Source organism: Bos grunniens, chromosome 6 (genome assembly GCF_055505025.1).
Source record: "Bos grunniens cultivar Pamir isolate PY7600 chromosome 6, Bosgru_T2T1.0, whole genome shotgun sequence".
Classification (NCBI taxonomy): Eukaryota; Metazoa; Chordata; class Mammalia; order Artiodactyla; family Bovidae; genus Bos; species Bos grunniens.
Window position 1 is genome coordinate 101,949,242 of NC_141170.1, and position 15,060 is coordinate 101,964,301.

The following is a 15,060-nucleotide window of genomic DNA, read 5'->3' on the forward strand; positions in this document are numbered from 1 at the left end:
ATTTTATATGCTAACAAAAAAAGGAATATCTGTTAAACTAACTATTTTGTTATGCTAATAATTATGCTAACTATTTTGAAGAAAGGGCAGGAATCTCCAAGAATGGGGCCACCACCCACTTTTTGACCTTGTATGGTCAGCCTGGGAACTGTCATTCAGCATATGCTAATATTACAATGAGAGTACAGTGAAGTTCAAGGTCTACTGGAAGTGGAATCTTCTGCCATCTTGGCCCTAATTGGTTGTAACCAGATTTCCCCCCCACCCCTTAATAAAAATATGGAATGCTTCATGAATACTCATCCATCCTTGCTCAGGGACCATACGAATCTTCTCTGTATCATTCCAGTTTTAGTAAATGTGCTGCCGAAGTGAGCGTTTTTTTTTCCCCCTTTGAGGTAATCATATGATTTTTATTATTTGATTTATTAATAGTGGCAGGTTACACTAATAGTTTTCTAATACTGGCCCATCCTTGTATTCTTTTTTCCTCTTTTCTCTTTTCTTTTATGTTGGAGTGTAGCTGGTTAATAATGTTGCCATAGTCTTGGGTGCACAGCAAAGCGGCTGGGCTGTACATATTCACACGTATGTATCCATTCTCCCCCACTCTCTTCCCATTCAAGTTACTACATAATATTGAGCAGAGTTCCCTGTGGTGAGCACATTTTGTAACCAGTTTTTGTGGTATCCTCAAAGGCTATTCTTTTAAAGGTTCTGCCCTTGGGACTTGCCTCATGGTCTATTGGTTAAGACACTGTGCTTCCAGTGGGGGCATGGGTCCAATCCCTAGTTGGGGAAGTTCTGCATGCAGTGCTTAGTCACATAAATAAATGCATAATGGAGGACTTCCTTGGTGGTCCAGTGGTTAAGACTCCATCCCTCTAATGCAGGGGCCATGAGTTTGATCCCTGGTTGGGGAACTAAGATTCCACATGTCTGGTGGCACAACAACAAAAAGTTGTCCCCTCCCCCTTGCCGCTTGTCTCAATTCAATCTGTGGTACTTCCTTATTACAGCCTGAACAAAGTAGTATACCATAATTATTTTGGTTTTTCATGTGTGAAAACTGAAAAGCAAAGAGATTAAGTAACTTCTCCAATTAATAACTGAAAGAGTCAGGACTTGAACTTTGGTAGACTGATTCCTAAACTTTTCCTTCTGCCCACTGTGCTGTGCTCTCTGTGTAGATAAATTGATAGAGGATAACTGGATGGATGAAGTGCAAAAAACTCCTTCTTACTCCACCTGGATCATATGCAACTAAGATAATATTGGAAAGCATTTTCCAAGCACATAATCCATGTAAGGTCTTGATGTTTTCCTCTGTAGAAGCTGGCAGAGGTTGGGGGCAAGTAAGACGTCCCCAGGTCAGCAGTTGATGGTCGGGGGAGATGGGCTGAGTTCCGCAGGATGTTTATAGAACGAATATAGAGCTAGATTCTAGCTCCATCTATTGTTCTACAATCCTGCTGTTCCTGGTAGTTTTTGGAGAAGTACCTCCTTTTTGCCTCTCTTGACAGCTGCACATAAATTAATACTACAAGAAAAAAGAAAAAAAAAAAAAGAAGAAGACTCCCCTGGTGGTACAGTGGGTAGGAATCCTCCTGCCAATGCAGGGGACACGGGTTAAATCCGTGGTCTCAGAAGATTCCACATGCCACAGAGCAACTAAGCCCTGGAGCCACTACTACTGAGCCCGTGTGCCACGACTACTGAAGCCCAAGCTCCTAGATCTTGTTCTCCACCACTAAAGAAGCCACTGCAAGGAGAAACCCGTGCACTGTAGCTAGAGGGTAGCCCTTGCTCTCTGCAACTAGAGAAAGCCTGCGTGCAGCAACTAAGATCCAGCACAGCCAAAAATAAAACAAATAAATTATTTAAAAAACCCAAAACAAAGAGAAAAAAGCTCATGTGTGAAGAAACACACCTAAAACCCACAAATGTAGGTAACCTAAAATTGGACCTGTATTACAGAAGAAGTGCCAAATAGGGAATGCATTCTGTGAACGGTGAGATTTCTCCTGCATCCTCTGCTGACTGAGGTCATGAAAAGCACCATCCTTAGAAACTGAATTATTTTGCAAGGGAAAGGAAGGTCTATTTCTCAGTGTACACTGCAGGGTAACACGGGACAAGTTTGTCTACTGAAAGGAATCCCTCAGGAAGTTTGTTTAAAGTATGGATGTCTAGCAATCAACAACTTAATATCTGGTGCTTACATTATAATAAAAAAGCTAATTGTCACATGTTTACAAATATAATAAGGAATTCTTAAAAATCAATAATAGAAAAATAAACAACCAGATTAAAAAAAAAAAAAAAAAGTACAGATTCCCAAACTCCACCCCATTGCAGCATGGGACTCTGGGAACCTGTATTTTTAATGAACGTCACAGATTCTTATCAGGCAAGTGTGAGGAACATTTCAATAGGAGAAAGGCCACAGGGCCATTTCAACATGGCTGTTATTCCTAGTCTGAGATCTCATCATCTCTTGCCTGAATTATACCAGCGGCCTCTTTATTACTGCCCCAGGGCTCCTCATGGGTCCCTTCCAGTGCCTCATCCTCAGAGCAGCCAAAGAGACACCTTTAGCATGAGAGCTGCATCATTCCCCGTCCCTGCAAATACTTCATGATTTCACATTCATCTTCGGAACACAATCCGCAGTCCCAAGCAAGGGCTGCTAGCCCTGTGTCCCACAGCCTCGCTTCTTGCTTGTTCCCTCTTTTCAGCTCACCTCCAGGCGCAATGGCCCTGCTTGGAGCTGCTCTCATGATGCGCACCCTACCCTCATCTCTGCACACTCCGCTCAGATCCCAGCTTCAACCATGCTCGATGCTGGTGTCTTCAACCTCCATCAGCCTCGCTGCTCCCCACTTAGGAAGCCAACGTGGCTGTGAGTCAGCCTATCTTTTTCCAGTATTTTCACAGCATCTCATCCTTTCCCTTTGTAGCACTTGTCATGATTGTAATTAATAAATTAGGTGTGTTTAAAGCCGAATTTTTCCTCTCAGGAATTAAAGGTCCATGGGCCAGAGACAGGGTCTGATCTTACCCCACTGCATCCCTCGTGTTTTGTCCAGAGCCTGGCATATAGTAGGTACTCAAAATAATTCTAAGAGTAAATGTAAATTTAGGGACTTCCCTGGGAAGGGAACCCATTGGCATGCTGCAACCACTGAAGCCCATGTGCCCATGAACCACAGTGAAGAGTAACCCCTGCTTGTCACAATTAGAGAAAGCCCACATGTGACAACGAAGACCCAGTGGATCCAAAAAAAAGAGTACACAGGGGAGATGGGAGCGCCAGAGACCCAGGTCAGCCGCCAGCAAGCAGCCTCCCAGAAACTGGCAAGCCTTCAGAGCCGAGTGGCTGCCAAAGACTTGGTCAACGAGATTCCTTTCTTCCCTCTTTGCTGCTGATATTAAGGGATGTGGAGATGCAGCCTGGAGCAGCCAAGGTTATGAAATATATATGTTTTATTTTTTAAAATGGCAGTAAATTGGTGTCTAGTTTGAAACTATAAACTTCAAAAAAAAAAAAAATATGCTGAGGTTTTCTTGACATTCAGCTTTTGTTGCCTTGAAATTCCTCCCCAGCCCAGGTTGACCTGATGGGAAGATTCGAGGTGGGTTTTGTAGTGGGGGCAGCTGCTGCGGCCAGAACCAGAGTCATGCCTTCTCTGAAAGGGAGAACTACTGTGGAAAGGAAAATGCCTTGAGGAGCTTTCTGGATCTGAGACTGTAGGCATCAGGGAGGGTCTTGGGTCAGAGGGGTCATGAGACTGAACGGCGCTGCCTGGGAAAGTGGAGGGATTCTTGTTCCGGAGATTTGGGGTTCAAGGTGAAGAGAGCAGGGGGAAGGAGAGAGAGAGGAGGGTCATCAGTGGAAGCTGGAGCTCGGGTGTAGGAGAAAAAAGTCAAGGAAACAGTTTTTTAAAGAGCAGGGTTGTCTGGTACGCACACCTGGGGACTGCTGTGGAAATCAAGGGACTGGGGTTGAATTCCATCATGGGGTCCATGGTGGAGAGTGGGAACCAGGACTCAGCACAGGTGGAAACTGGAAGCTGAGCTGGCCAGGAGAAAACACTTCAACCCCTCCTGGGACTTCTCCCAACATGTACAAAATAGTTTATAGACACTGTTTCCTAGATTTCAAGGGGGCAGGGGAGACCCCAGCTGACATCTGGTTTGCGTCTGTGGAGAGTTCCTTTCCCAGACCTGTCGCTCATCTTCATCTTTGGCATCTCTTTTCCTTTTAGGGAAACCATGGTAGAAGGAATAGGAGTTTTGGAGACAGACTGACCTGAATTTGAGCTCTGTTTCAACTGCTTAACCCATTTGAGCCACAATTTTGTGAGCTGTAAAAAGCATCTCCCAGGACAGGATTATGAGTAGGCTTAAATTAAATGACATATCATACGTTCATGGGTTAAGAGTTTAGGTCTTGGAGTCAGATTGCTTGATACAAATGCTGGCTCTGTTGTTTGCTGGCTGTCTAATTTTTGGGTATATGATTCAATTTCCTTTTATGAAAAATAAGGCAAAAATTAGGTTGTTGGGAAGATCAAATGAGATAAAACAGTAAAGCACTTAGAATTATGCTTGGCATTACATCTTGTGTTTAATAAGTGTTAGCCATTACTGCAGTTGTTACTATTATTATATATGTAAGATGTCTGGTTTTGATAGGACATTAATTAATGACTTCTGCTCTTTAATTTGTAGGAATGGAAGACCTGAGAATTCCCGTGTTACAGACATCTCATTTTCCCGGAGGAATTAACTAAAAGAGAATCAACTGATCACATACATCAATTATGAAGGTTCGTAGAAGCTTTAATCATTTCTTTCCTCACTTTATCCTTCATAAAGATCTGTCGCTAAGGGGTTTAAGATGCTGTTGATACAGAAGTATTTTTATTTGGAAAAAAACAATGCTGTCAGTTTTAAGAAATATACTCTATGTTTTTCTTTGCTCTTCAACAAATCTCCTTGTAATTTAAATCGCCAGGCCTCATGCTTTCCTTGTGAAGGGTCTGCTCTGCCTTTGATGCTCTTTGACTTTCTTACATTTAAATTCCTACTATTGGGATTTCGCTGGTGATCCAGTGGTTATGGATCTGCCTTGCAATCCAGGAGACATGGTTCAATCCCTGATCGGGGAACTTAGGTCACAGGTGTTGCAGAATAACTAAGCCCACACAGGGCAGTTACTGAGCCTGTGTGTTCCGGGGCCCACGTGCCACACCTAGAGCGTCCGTGTATCCCAACGAAAGGTCCTGCCTGATGCTAAGATCCCGAGTGCCGCGACGAAGACCTGACAAAGCCAAACAAATAAATATTTTTTAAAAAGTAGATTCCTATTATTGCTTTAGGTTGATTGTTATCAGATTCCTTTATTTTAAATATAATTTTATTTATTTATGGCTGTGCTGGGTCTTCCCTGGTGCTCAAGGGCTTTCTCTAGTTGCAGAGAGTGAGGGCTACTCTTCGTTGCAGACTCTAGAGCATGTGGATTTCAGTAGTTGTAGCACAAAGTCTTGGTTGTTCCACAGCACGTGGAATTTTCCTGGACCAGGGATTGAATACATGTCCTCTGCACTGGCAGGCAGATTCTTATCCACTGCACCACCTGGGGAGTCCAGTTGTTACCCAAACTGCAACATTCACGTGCCAAGATTGTGAAAGCCATTCTATAACTTTATTTAGTTATTTATTTCTGGGTGTGCTGGGCCTTGTTGCTGTGCGGGCTTTCTCTGGTTGTGGTGAGTGGGGCTACTTTTCCGTGCAGTGAGGGCTTCTCATTGCGGTGGCTTCTCTTGTGGAGCATGGGCTCCCGGGCTCTCGGGCTTCAGTGACTGAGACGTATGGGTTCCTGGGCTTAGTTGCTCCATGGTATGTACGGTCTTCCTGGACCAGGGATTGAACCAATGGCTCCTGCATTGGCAGGTGGACTCTTAACACTGAGCCACCAGAAAAGCCCTGTGAAAGCCTTCTAAATAAAGGGTTTTTACAAGCACGCTTTCCAGGCCCTGTCACTGTGGAGCGGCACTCTTTAGTGCCCTGGCAGTGGTGGTCCCTCCTGGGGTAAGCATAACTAGGTGGGCAGACGGCCTGAGTTCAGGGCCTGGCTCTGAGCGTAGGTGTGTGATCTCGGTCAAAATGTGGTCTTACGTTTTCTCTTCGTCAGTTTCCTCAGGTAAAGTAAGATAGCTGATGCTGGAAGGGAGGGAGAGGAAATAGATATCTGTATAGTCCTGAGATGTGATTAATGCTCTGCAAGGGTTGGGTCTTGCGGTTAATGGCTAGGATACTTTAGTAAATTATTTCGGGCCCCAAACCAGACTCTTTCCCACCCCTGGCTTGGGAAGTCACGAAGTCTAGTAGTGCTGGAAGGCCAGGAAAGGCTCAGAGTTGGAGGTTAGTCTTAATCCCCAGCCCTGAAAGGGTACCGTCCTCCTCTATATCGCTGTCTTCATTTTGTATAAAATGGGTCTGAGGCTCCCTCCTCATTACCTGCAGTCCAGAGATCTTCTCAGACCCGTGTACTTTCTCCTGCCTGGGGCGGGATTCAGTCCCCCCTCCTGTGGGGGACTTACAGCCAGGCCATTTCATTTTCCCCAACTGGTTCTTATAGATTCTATAAGATTCAGATGATAAAATCAATGTGAAATGATTTTTAAATTGGGAAATGTTAGAAAAATACGTTATCTTATAATAAGTTGGTAATAATGCTTATAGTAATAAATACCCAGGCTTATCTGGAGCTTGTTTTTGCTTGTAGTCGTAATGCTGGTGCTCTTAGGCATCCAGTTCCCTTCCTTTTGCAATGGTGGTCACACTGAGCAAGGTTCTATATCCAAGAAAGTTTGTGAAATACGTGTTAGTTGATTTTTGCTGATTATTAGCCACAGGATATGATTTGAAACAGGAAGATAGAGATTTTTTTGCCGGGGCGGGGGTGGATAATTATGGAGAAGGAAATGGCAACCCACTCCAGTGTTCTTGCCTGGAGAATCCCAGGGACGGGGAAGCCTGGTGGGCTGCTGTCTCTGGGGTTGCACAGAATCAGACACGACTGAAGCGACTTAGCAGCAGCAAACTATCCATGTGTTTTAAATTTGGATAACCTTGAAGAGTGTAAAAGGGGTTTATTTTCAGGCATTATGTTATAGATAGTTGATTTCAAGCTCCGAAATGAGTGAAACTTTCTTTATTTCCAAACGTCTGTTCTGTTTTGGAACCCTCAATCTGCTTTCTCATTTGCACCTCAGGAAGCACAGCTGGTCATCAGTAGAGGTTGTGGGAGAAAGTGCATGCCGTTCTCCTCAATCTAGCTGCACTCTTTACTGGAATGTTTGTAAGTCTGAGCAGGACGACCAGTCTCCATGTTTGGTGGGAAACCCCATTTCAAATTCCTCTAACCTTGAGAGTCACCACTGCCCAAAGTCACCCCTTGTTTCAGGGACAAGCCCCAGGACTCTGGTCTTCTCCAGGACAGGCTTCTGTTCTGCCTGTACAGTGTCCATCAGTAATGTGGGTTTTTCTACACTTCCTTATATGAAAGGTTTTTCTATAAAAAGTCCATACGCAGACACAAACTCATTTGCAAGTAGACCAGAGCCTCCGTTCCTCTCCAGTCAGAATGTCTTCATGTGCTAAGAAAAATCTGATTCAGGGGTTGAAAATCATGACCATAAAGATTGAAGGCAGGAGGAGAAGAGGATGACAGGGGATGAGATGGTTGGATGGCATCACCAACTCAATGGACGTGAGTTTGAGCAAACTCCGGGAGATGGTGAAGGACAAGGAAGCCTGGTGTGCTGCAGTCCATGGGGTCGCAAGGAGTTGGACACGACTGAGCAACTGAAATGAACTGAACTGAACTGAATATGAAAGCACCTTTCTTCTGTTTAAGACCCATGAGTTCAAGAACTATTTAATATTTCTCTTGATTTCCCCCACAACATTTTCTTTGTGTTATCATTATTAAATTTATTGTATGCGCCCAGGGCTTTCCAGTGGTTGATGGTGTCTATATAGATTGCACATACCTTGAGGACAGAAACTTCCCTTTGCTCATCATATCTGGGAGCTTTATATGTGTTGTGTGCTAAAGTGTTTTTGACTGGAATAAAGTGTGGGGTTGGGAAAGGTAGCTTGAGAAATATTGAAAGACAGCTACTAGACAATTTTCACTTTTTGAACAATCAAATGGTTTTATATTAAAAATGGCTATCGAATCAGTCATGGTAATTTTATAAAAGATAAGGTTATTGGTTATTGTTTTAAAAAGCACAGAATTCATTTAATTTTAAAAAATCAAGGATTTATTAGTGGGAAGACCCTATATACCATGAGGCAACTAAGCCAGTGTAGGTCACAACTACCCACCTGTGCTCCAAAGCCCGTGCTCCAGAACAGTAGGAGTCACCCCATGAGAAGCCCAAGCACTGCAATTAGAGAATAGCCTGCATGCAGCAATGAAGACCCAGTGAAGCCAGAAATAAATAAGTAATAAACAAAGTAAAACCCCAAAAGAATTTATTAGCACTAAGGCAAATTTTTTTCTGCCAGTTTTCAAGTAGGTGGGCCTTTCTAGGGCAAATATTTTATTTATAGCTTATTTATTTTAACTGATCTTTGCCAGTTAGCCCTCAGATTTCTGAGTTTTATCAAATACACATCTGTCCTTGGGTTTGCTGGGAAAGCCTGCTAATGGTATAAGTAAGTTTTATTCTAAAAAAATATCCTTGCATTATTGGGATTGGGAATTTGTAGAAGCATGTAGTTTGTTATTGATACTGTTCTCTTAAAAATAAGACCTTACTTCAAATAAATGAAATAAATTTGGGGTCACTAATACAACCAGGAGGACTGGCAGCTATAACTCTTTATTATATGTGAGCTTTTAAGGAAACTGGGTCCAAGGGCATTTAAGGATACAGTTTTCTGGGCATTCAGGGTCTGCCCTCTATTGGTGAGATTATTTAAGAAGCCTTTACCCCTCAGAATTCTGTGATGGGAGGACAGAAAACCTTTTTAGCAAGTAGTGTGATTCCTGATTTCGGTTCTGGTCTTAGAGAGGAGGGGATGATCACCCTTCCAGTTCCCAGTTGTTAGAAGCATACATTTGGAGTCTTTTAGGGTTCGTAGCCCAGGAGAAGGAAATGGCAACCCACTCCAGTATTCTTGCCTAGAGAATCCCGTGGACAGAGGAGCCTGGTGGGCTGCTGTCCATAGGGTCACGCAGAGTCAGAAGCGACTTAGCATGCATGCATGCATTGGAGAAGGAAATGGCAGCCCACTCCAGTGTTCTTGCCTGGAGAATCCCAGGGACAGAGGAACCTGGTGGGCTGCCGTCTATGGGGTCGCACAGAATCGGACACGACTGAAGCGATAGCAGCAGCAGCAGCAGCAGTGTTCGTAGCTTCCTTCCTTGAATCCAGCCATAATCCTTTCCAGCATTCTTGACATGCAGAGTGAGAAATTAAGGTAGTTTTGCCAAAATGTCCCTTTGTGCCACACTATACACCCTGAACACACCTCTAACTTTAAATTGACTGCAAGGCCATTAGTTTTAGCCTCGTGGTGAGCGTGGAGAATCAGCTTCGTTTCAGATTCTGGCGCTGCTATTTTCTAGCTGTGTGAGCTTGGAGGAAATCACTTAAGATTTCTTTCAGTTTTGTAATGTGTAAACTGAGACCAATGGTTTCTGTTGTTGGTCCCTGGTGGTCCAGGGGTTAAGATCTTCTTGCCAATGCAGGGGACACAGGTTCTATCTCTGGTCCAGGAACTAAGCCCCTGCGCTGCGACTACTGAGGCCCTCTCACCCTAGAGCCTATGCTCTTCAACAGGAGAAGCCACAGCCGTAAGTCTGTGTACCGCAACTAGAGAGCAGCCCCTGTTTGCCACAACTAGAGAAAGCCCAGAATGAAACGTCAAGCAATGAAGACCCAGCACAGCCAAAAATAAACATAAAATTTAAAAAGTCATATCTAAATCCCAGGGTAATATAAACGAGATAACGTTTGTGATGACTTAGCATGCTGGTAGGCAGTGCACACTCATTAAATGACAGCTATTACTATTACCTCTTTGTGTCTTATTTTTACAGACCTTGATAGCAACTTATGTGACTATTTGTTGAGCTGAACTGATGGAGTAGAGTTTGGTCACAGAGCCCATGTGATATTGAACTAAGAACCCAGTTAGGTTTGGATGGGTTGGCAGATCCCTTAGATTCAAGCCGTTGGTCTTGAAGGACCTTGAACCAGAGTGCTTTCTTGGTTTGTTGTGAACCTATTGCTAGTATCAGAAAACAGCTCAAGTGCATGTGAGTGAGAGGCATGGCCTCTGCAGAGGAAACAACATTAGAGTTACTTACCGATTTCTTGCTGAGCTTCAGTGCTAGCTGGCTTTTAGATAAAATGCAAATGTCTTTAAGAGAACACAAGTGTGAACTGAACTGCTATATGACAGAAGAGTTTATGAGTTAACCTTTATTGAGTGTCAATAAAATTCTGCACTATTAACTTAAACAGGAAGAGACTATTTCATGACAGTCTCAGTACCCTAAGCTTGGTGTTAATCTCTTTGTCTTTGTTACTATTACAGTACATCATGTAGTGCCAGCCTTGGAACACAAAAGTTCAGTGTTCTGGCGTATGGAACTGCTCAAGAAAGACACTGGAATTCTAGCTTGTCCAGCTTTGATTACACTGTGCATACCACACAGGTGAAAATTTACCAAAATGCCTCTACTTCAGTGGTTCTTAATGCAGCTGTCTTTTGATGGTCTTTCCTCTCATTGTTCATTCCTGAGACTCATATATTTCCCCTGTCAATACTAAACTATCTTTAGTGGTGATATGCATTGTTTTTGAACTCAAGTTGTAGAGGAAAACTACCTGCAGTGTTATTTACAATTGTCAAGATATGGAGGGGCTTCCCTGGTGGCTCAGTGGTAAAGAATATGCCTCTGCCAACGCAGGAAACACGGGTTTGATCCCTGATCTGGAAAGATCCCACGGGCCTGGAGCAACTAAGCCCTTCCACCACAACTCTTAAGCCTGGGCTCTGGGACCTGGGAACCACAACTACTGAGCCCATGTGCCCTAGAGCTCATACTCTGAAACAAGAGAAGCTACTGGAGTGAAAGCCCAGTAGCCAGAGAGTAGCTCTAGCAGCTAGAGAGTAGCCCCGGCTCGATGCAACTAGAGAAAAGCCGGTGCAGCAACAAAGACCCAGCACAGCCATAAATAAATGAATACAATTTTAAGAAAGGATATGGAAACACTCTAAGTGTCTATCAACAGATGAATGAATAAAGAAGATGTGATATGTAGTAAGAAAGAAAAATATTGTGTGATCTCACTTATATGTGGACTCTAAAGAAGTTGAACTTATTAAAGTAGAGAGTAGAATGGTAGTTTCCAGGGTCTAAGGAGTAGGCAAAATGGGTGCAAAAAGTCCAAAGTTTCAGTTATGTAAGATGAATAAATTCTGGAGGTCTAGAGTACAGTTTCATGTAGAGTCTAATGACTATGGTTAATAATACTGTATCTCATCATGCACACACACCAGTGGTAACCATGTAGGGTGATGAGTATGATAATTAGCTTGATTTTGGCAGTCATTTCAAAATGTATACATATATCAAAACACCATATTATATACTTTAAATATATACAATTTTTATTTGTCAATTATATTTCAATAAAGCTGGGTTGAGGGGAGAAGAAAACTACTTATCCTTCTCATTAGCTCTCCTATCGGAGTTGGTGCTTACGTTATACAGATGCTTTTGTGACTGTAAAGGCATCACTGACATGCAAGAGAAAGCATTTAGCTTTTAACAACAAATATAGATTGGAACCTTCTAATCACTGTAATCTTTCACTAAGATAATAGATACGCAAGGCTTCTGCTCTGTAGAGAATAATAGCTAGTGCTTACTGAGTACTGACTCTGGGCCAGGCTCTGACTGAAGCCTGTGTACATATTAAGTCGCTAGTCTAGTCTAGAGTTAGTTGCTCAGTCATGTTCGACTCTTTGCGACCCCAGAGACTGTAGCCCGCCAGTCTTCTCTGTCCATGAAATTCTCTAGGCAATTCTCCAGTATTGGAGTGGGTTGCCATGCCCTCCTGTAGGGGATCTTCCCAGCCCAGGGATCTAACCCAGGTCTTTCACATTGTAGGCAGATTCTTTACCATCTGAGCCACCAGGGAAGCCTGTATTATTAACTCCCTACCTCGAGGGAGTGAAATGAATCCCATTTTACATACTAGGACACTGAAGCCCACTGACATGAGATAAATTGCCATGGTAAGGGGTCAAACAGGGATTCAAATACAGGCTTTTGACTCCAGCAACTGAGTTCTTAAACATTAAATGACTTGCCTTTTGAATGCCAAGAAAGACTTCAAACATCAATTAAGAACATTCTAGAAATAATTTACTCCTAATATAACCCCCTTAAAAGAAACTCAGAAGAAAATGATGAGACTTTAGAATAGATTATTTTCTGCCCCCAAACATCTCATGGAAATACACGTTAAAAAGGCTTTTGGAATATTGTGTGTTTTGCAGGTTTTCTCACTTATATTTCTTGGTGTAGGTCAGTGTTCTAGAAGTTAGGAGACTCTGGTTCTATGGTCTGCTAGGAAAAACTGTGTCACCAGGGCCAGTCCTCCTCTTTGAATCCTTTTCTCACATAAAATATTAATATACTGCTATTCATCTTGTATGTTGTGAGAATCAGATGTAATTGATATGATGATGGCTTAAGTACACAAAATGCTCTGTAAATTTAAAGTGATATTATTGTTGTTTACCGTCACTAGTCACATATGGAATCATGTCAGTTCAGGGTGGAAGAAATGGTGGTGGCACCAAGAACCTCCGAGAGGGCAGAGAGCTGGAACTGTACAGCGGTAGAACTTTCCAGAGCTGTCATGTTTGTCTTGCATTAAGATACTCATGGGGTCACTTATTTCTGGATAACCAGTGTTCCAGCTTCTCTGAGTCACAGCTTTTCTATTTGTAAAAGAGAGAGAATAATATTTGCTTCTCAGCATTATGTGGCAGTATGTAAAATAATAGCCGGTCACATGCTCTTTCAGGAAATCCTCAAATAGCTTAATATGTTGAAGATGATAGAAGTCAATAAATATTTAAGTATTACCATATTGAGAAGAGTTTCAAGTATTCTTACTAGTATAGCTTGAGAAAGGTATGAGATATAGATGGCATCTTTATTTTATAAAAAACATTGGTGCTATAACTACTTAAAAATTTTAGCAAATGACAATACTACAAAATCTGATAAAATTATCAGTTCCTTTGAATTTATTTATATACACAATCAAATAATTCAAATAATCTGTGAATAATGGCATGTAGTGAGCAGAATAATGAACCCCCAAAGATGTCCATGTCCTAAATCTCTGGAAAATATGAATATGTTATGCTATCCACCAAAGGAGAATTAAGATGCAGAAAAATTAAGTTTGCTAACCACCTGACTTTACAATAGGGTGAATCCTAGACTATACAGGTAGACGCATATAATCAAAAGGTCCTTAAAAGAGGAAGAGGGAGGCAGAAAAGGAAGAACCAGAAAGATGGCAGCCTCAAGAATTGGCCTGATGTTGGCTTTAAAGACAGAGGAAGGAGGCTATGAGCCAAGGGGTGCGGACAGCCACCAGAAGCTGGACAATCCAAGGATGCGTCTTTCTCTCCCTCTAGAGCCACCAAAAAGGGATGCTGACCTGCTAACACCTTGACTTTATCCCAGTGAGACCCATTTTGGATTCCAAACTATGAAACTGTAGGATAATATATTTGTGCTGTTTCAAGCCACTAAACTTTGCTAATTTATTACAGCTGCCAGAGACAAGGAACACAGGCAGTTTTGTTTCTTTCTTTCTAACACTTTTGCTTCACTTTTAATTTTCTGATTGCATTGACTGAGACTTTCAATACAATGTTTAATAGCAGTAGTGATATTAAATATCTTTATCTTGTTTTTGATTTTAAAGGAAATGTTTCTAACATTTTGCTATTAAGAAACACGTTTGTAGATTGTGGTGATTCTTTTTTTTTTTTTTGGTCACCAGGCATGGTTCGCAGGATCTTAGTTCCCCAACCAAGGATTGAACCTGGGTCCCTTCTAGTGAAGGTGCAGAGGCCTAACCATTGGGCTGCCAGGGAATTCCCAAGAAAGTGTTCTTGTTTTGTTTTTTTAAAGAACAATGTAGATTTCCATGGCAGTCCAGTGGTTAAGACTCTGCCCTTCCAATGCAGGGGATGCAGTTTCCATCCCTGGTTGGGGAACTGAGATCCTATTAACTGGCCAAAACAAAAAGTAAAAAAGAAAGATATTTGCTGTAGGTTTCTAATATATTCATGCCTATATCATTTAAGGAAACTCAGTTCTTTTCAATTTTTATCAGGAATAGCTATTGAATTTTATCAAATGCTATATTTCAGTCTCCCCATTCTTTTGTTATGTGTTTCCTCTCCCTCCCTCTTTTTTGGTATCAAGAGCATAACATAATTAGATTATTTTCCCTATCCTATATTTTTGGGAGGGGTGCTGAGTCAGGGAGGAAAGTACTCTTTTAAAATCAATGAGTCCTTTGGCCCTTAAAGTAGAAAAGGTATCTTTACTGTTGTGGAACTCTCAGAGCACTGCTAAAATGGTTAGATGAATTAAAAAAGAGGAGTGAGAGCTAATTATGACAGTGTTTTGTGGACAGTAAATTTAAAGTAGCAAATAGTGCAAAATACGTCACTAAAACCTTTAAAGATAAGTTCTCTCACCCAACATTTTGAACCCATTTTTCCATTATCCCTTGCATTTGTTTATGTTTGTTTTGACTGATACTTTATGAAAGGGAGACTGAACAGGAAACTCCACAGTTATTCAACACCATGTTTCTCAGATAGTTGATGTTTTATCTACCCATCATTTCAGCCACAGGTGGAGTCAACAGCTCTTTCTTCCACAGTCTGACAATGTCAATGTGCCTATCTGTTCAGTCTGTG

At 42.1% G+C, this 15,060-nt stretch overlaps 1 long non-coding RNA gene and 1 other non-coding gene across 2 annotated transcripts; one reads left to right on the plus strand and one right to left on the minus strand.

The window, feature by feature from the left end:
• Positions 1-273: 273 nt before the first annotated feature.
• Positions 274-379, minus strand: LOC147371110 (U6 spliceosomal RNA). The gene has a single exon (XR_015166327.1). It is a non-coding gene; the product is annotated as a U6 spliceosomal RNA (small nuclear RNA).
• Positions 380-3,627: 3,248 nt separating this feature from the next.
• On the plus strand, positions 3,628-8,301 carry LOC147371111 (uncharacterized). Its single transcript, XR_015165828.1, has 3 exons — positions 3,628-3,750; positions 4,735-4,832; positions 7,284-8,301. It is a non-coding gene; the product is annotated as an uncharacterized LOC147371111 (long non-coding RNA).
• The last annotated feature ends 6,759 nt before the right edge of the window (positions 8,302-15,060 follow it).